Here is a 5,671-nt window from a genome sequence, read left to right on the forward strand (position 1 = left end):
TCCCTCCTTGTTCATAGACCATAAGCTTGCAGGACTCTGCCAATTCTGATTTGCGATAAAACAGTTGATGTTGGTAAATTATGGCTTGACACACAGTGAAATTTTTGCCTAGTTAGCAGATTTTAGGAGCTAATTTGTAGGATCATGTAAGGTTTGGAGCAATTTGTGGAAAAAATAGTGGGAAAACAAGGGGAAGTCATAACTTCTTTAGTTTTCCACCAAATGGGATGCAAAAAGAGGCTAGATATCCATTTTTTAGTATTCTGGACTGATTGGAGCATGTTTCAGAAGCATTTGAGCATTCTAAACACATATTTTTACATTTTTGAGCATAATAGAGAGGCCCAAGCCATTGGAAGCTGGACCAAGGAGACGTAGCGTAGGAGGGGTGAACTTATTTATCATGCACTTTTTGTAATGTTTTTTTGATGATGTTCTATACATGTTTATGTTTTTGTTCAATTTATGTTTTTATGTTAAATTGCTCATAAAATTAACATAAAAACTCTTCATTTTACTTGCAAAAATTGATGAATCCTTAAGCACAATGAAAGAACTTTGTTTATAATATGAGGAATATCTTAGCACTGCAAACTAATATTCTAAATTAGATCAATTTGGTATGAGAGCAATAGGTTTTCTTTGTGAAAGAAGGATTTAATTGTTTACAAGTTTATGTCATGCTTACAAGGTTAAAACTCAAAAGAGGTGAAGGAAAGCTGGTTGGAAGACCTTAATTTGGGTCAAGGGGAAGAAGAGAAATTTTTCCACAATCTCCAACACCATTTCAACCTCAAGTTGTAGTTGAGACTCCAGAGATCATGTCTCATGAAGGAGAACCTACAAACATGATAGAAGATGAGAATACCTTCAAAAAAGCTTTCTTCGATATGACAGAGATGGTAAAGGTCCTCTATGAAGAGAGGAATAGCAGGTTGCAAGGAGAAATTTCCAAACCTACCAACGAAGAAGGACCTTTAGGAGTAGGTAATGGAAAAGGAGGTAATGGGAATGGAGACAAACCTCCACCCTCTCCACCATCTTCTTCATCTTCTTCTTCACACTCTTCCACTCATACAAACCTTACTCATACTCATCATCATTCTTCAAAAGAAACTGGTAAATCACCTTTTTAAAAACTTGATGTTAAATTCGAATTTCCTATGTATAATGGTGAAGTGAATGCAGAGAAGCTTGATAATTGGATCCTTCAGTTGGAGGTCTATTGTAGGATTCAAAACCTTTAAGAGGATTACATAAAGATTCAATTAACTTCCTTGAGAATGGAGGGTGCAACACTAGTATGGTGGGAATCAAATAACCGAGAGGAGATTAAAAAACACAGTAAGATATCAATTTATTGGAATGATTTCATTGCTTCAATTAAAAGGCATTTCTACCCTCTAGCTTATATGCAAAAAGCCATCATGAATTGGAAGAACTTTAGACAGCTTAAAGGTCAAAATGTGCAAGATTACACCCAAGAATTTAGAAAAAGGTCTCTGATGTTAGGTGTAGATTTGCAGTCACAGGACACTTTGTTGAAGTACATAGGGGGTTTACACAATTAACTTAGGCATACTATCTTAATGTTTAATCCCAATAATCTAGATGATGTGTGTGTGCAAGCCACTCATCTTGAGGCAAGAGGGAAAAACACCCCAGAAGAAGGTAGTAAAAATCCATTTAAGAGTAAGGGAAAAGAAAAGGCTTTCAAAGGGAAGGAAAAGAAAAATGTGTCTATCAAAAAAGAAGGAGAGAAAATTACATGCAAACACTATTCTAGAGAGGGTCACGATGAAGCTCACTATTGGAAGCTTCATCCCGAAATGAAACAAAAAAGAAACAACAACAAGGGAAAACAGAAGACAACTGCAACCACTCAACAAGATTTGGGATCCAATTTGGGTGATGAAACTAAAATCATAGCCATGGGGTTAAAAGGAAAAGAATCCATTGCCAACACTAGTTCTTTAGACTCGCAAAATGAAACTCCAAATGAAAAGAGGAGAATAGAATTGTTTCACATAAGGGTGATCTCAAAACATAACAAGATTGATACGTTGTTCGATAGCGGCTCTCAAGGCAATCTTATCTCTGAAAAGATTGTCAAGAGTCTAAATATGGAAACTGTTTCACATCATAAACTGTATCCACTTGGATGGGTATGTGACAATGTGTAGTTGTAGGTTACAAGAAAGTATAAGCTGAAATTCGTTATCACTGCAAAATTCATAGATGAAGTGGAGCTTGACGTTGTGTCGTTAGATATATGTGGCATCATTTTGGGAAGTCTGTACCTTTATTACAGAAAAGCTATCTTCCATCGACATGAAAATAAATATCATTTATTCAAAAATGGAGTAGAATATATTGCGAGAGCTCACGACAAGAAAACAAATCTTTTGCTTGTTAATGCAGGGCAAGTGAAAAGACTGGTGAATTCAAGCAATAATTTTGTGCTTCTCATGATCAAACCCAAAAATGATGTTGATAATGAAGCTTTTAAAGGTTGTGATTTGAATTTGAAATCTCAACTGGTTGACATAGTTAAACAATATGATGAAATGTTTCAGGAACCAAAGGGATTACCTCCCAAGAGAGGAATCCAACATGAGATATAGTTGCAGCAAGATTGTCCTCTTCCTAACATTGGCATGTACAAGATGTCAGTGATGGAAAGCACAGAAATTAAGACACAAATCCAAGAGTTGTTGAATAAAGGGATCATCACACCATCTTCCTCACCTTGTGGTTCACCTATTGTCTTGGTGCCAAAGAATGATGGAACATGGCACATGTCTGCAGACTTTCGTGCATTAAGAAAAATTATGGTAAACAATTGTTAGCCACTATCTCGAATAGATGATTTACTTGATCAATTGAAAGATGCAAATTATTTTACTAAGTTGGAATTAAGAAGTGGCTACCATCAAGTTAGAATAGCTGAAGGAGACATTTGGAAGACAACATTCAAAACAAAACAGGGCTTGTTTGAATGGCTAGTTATGTCATTTGGTTTATGTAATGCTCCTGCTACATTCATGTGTGTGATGAATGATGTGTTGAAGCCATTTCTTGATGAAGTTGTCATAGTCTACTTAAACTCATTTTTCATTTGTAAATCTCGTGTCGAACATGTAATGCATGTAAGAAAAGTACTTGATGTCTTGAAAAGAGAATAGTTGTATCTAAAGATCTCAAAATGAGAGCTTGGAAATACTTCTTTAGTTTACTTGGGTCATATTGTTGGAGGAGGTGAGTTGAAAATAGATCCCTCTAATGTTGATGTCATTGTTAATTGGCCAAGGCCCAAGACAGTTACAGAGGTAAGAAGTTTTTTGGGAGCAACCCAATATTGGAGGAAATTCATTTCTATTTTTTCTCTTATAACAGCTCCTTTGCATGCGTTGACTAGCGTGAAAAATATTTTTCAGTGGGGAGGCAAACAGAAAAATGCCTTTGATGCATTGAAGGAAAATATCAGTACATCTCCCATACTTGCACTTCCAGAATTGAGATAGTCATTTGAGATTTAGACAAATGCTAGTGACTACACTATGGGTGCAATCCTCATGCGGAATGGTAAGCCTATGTATTTTCATTAGGAAACTTTTAATGGTGCAGCGATTAACTATCTTACATATGACAAGGAATTGTATGCATTGGTGCAAAGTGTGAAAAAATGGAAACACTACTTTATGGGTAAGGAAACAGTCATTCACACTAATCATCAACCATTGCAATACTTGCAATCTCAGTCAAAGTTGTAGCAATCAAGGCACTTCAAATGGATGGGTTTCCTTCAACAATTCCATTTGGTAATTAGGTATAAGAAAGTTATCTACAATAAATTTGTTGATATGCTTTCTAAGCCGATTGTTAGTGCAACTAATTTACTCAAGCATAATTCTGTTTTACATGAAAGTTATATTGAGAAATAAGCACTAGATAATGACTTTCAATATGTTTATGCAAGCCTGAGTCAAGGTAACCAAGTAGAGGAATTGGATTATCATTTGCATGATAACTTGTTGTACCATGTTGGCAAGCTTTGCATTCCATAGGGAGAAAAAGTTAACATCATAAGAGAGGAACATACTTCTCTTATTGTTGGTCATTTCAGTGTAAGTAAGATGGTGGCACATCTATGGAGGTATTTTTATTGGCCTCGTATGCTTGAAAGTGTGTCTCATTTTACTAATGGATGTTTGTTATGTGCAATCAGTAAGCCTAGTAATAGGAAGTTAGGATTGTACACACCACTTCTGGTTCCTTCACGATGATGGGAGAGTGTTTCTATGGATTTTGTAGGAGGTTTTCCATTGTCAAAAATAGGTCATGATTATCTATATGTAGTTGTGGATAGGTTCAAAAAAATGCATATTTTGATGCCATGTAAAAAGCAAGTTACAGCTAAACAAACTACTCAGTTATTTCTTCAGAATATTTGGGTGCATTTTGGATTTCCTACATCCATTGTTAGTGATCGAGATTGATCCAGATTCAAACAGGAATGCAACAAATTACAGAGATAACCATAAACACAGAGATGCAGTGGAAATAATACTTCATTTCATTAATGTAAAATACTGAAATATGCTTACAAACAGCAATGGAAATAAACCAGCTAAGGCGATGGTATCTTATCTCTGAGAAAAGATGTGGTGGCTACATGCCTCTAAAATGTGTTACAATGAGGCTTGAAGGCCTATTTATTGTTAAGAAACAATGGAAAACCCTAAACATCCAAAAACCTAACCCTAGAAGATGAAACACCAAATTGTGGACCCCGTTTGGGTAAATTGGTACATCAACTTCCCGGGGTCGTAACTTTGGCATATGATCTCTGTTTGACGTGGAAAATATCTCATTAGAAAGATCTGTCTAAGAAATACAACTTTGGGAAGAACAACATCGGTCCATTGACCCATGTTGCTACCAGATTCCCCAAAAAAAATCCTTTAGGGCCTCAAAATGGCTCCGGAAGTTCAAGACCCAAAAAACTGCTAAAAATAGTAAACTGTGCTACAATTAAGGAAACTGAAAAGCTGTAAGGAACAATGGTGGGCATCCAAGTGGACTTGGTAGGTGGCCACCAATGTCCACCTGGATCATTCCTCCCCCCTTAGGAAGTAATGGTCCCCATTGCGTTGAGTTCCTCCATGAGATGAGGAAACTTCTGCTAAACTTGGTCCCTGGTGAGCCACTTGCCCTGGTGAAGGAGTTGGCCTGCTTTGACAACTCGATACAGTTGGATATTCTGTTGGTGAGTGTGCTTGATTTGTGTGTCCATGATCCGATCAGTTGCAGCTTGTTCCATGCAATATGGATTTAACTCTGTGGGTGTGAGTTGTTCTACAATGTCAGATGTGTCTAGTAATGGTGGAAAGTATGGCCGAAGGTGGTCCACATTGAACACTGGGTGCAGGCCAAGGAATAGGGGAATGCTAAGCTTAAATGCATTGTCTCCCACATCCTTGGTAATGGTGTAAGGACCATATCAGAGTGGTATGAGTTTCCAATAGGCTCTGGTAAGGTGTTCCTTTTGCAAATGCAACCAAACTTGGTTGCCCACCTGAAACTTGTGTGGCACCTGATGTTGATCATGTCGCTACTTGTACTTGGAATTTGATTTCTCTAGAATGTCATGGACCTGCCGGTGAATATG

This window comes from Pinus tabuliformis, chromosome 7 (assembly GCF_031772625.1).
Source record: "Pinus tabuliformis cultivar Carrire ecotype Pingquan chromosome 7, CPIR1, whole genome shotgun sequence".
Taxonomy (NCBI): Eukaryota; Viridiplantae; Streptophyta; class Pinopsida; order Pinales; family Pinaceae; genus Pinus; species Pinus tabuliformis.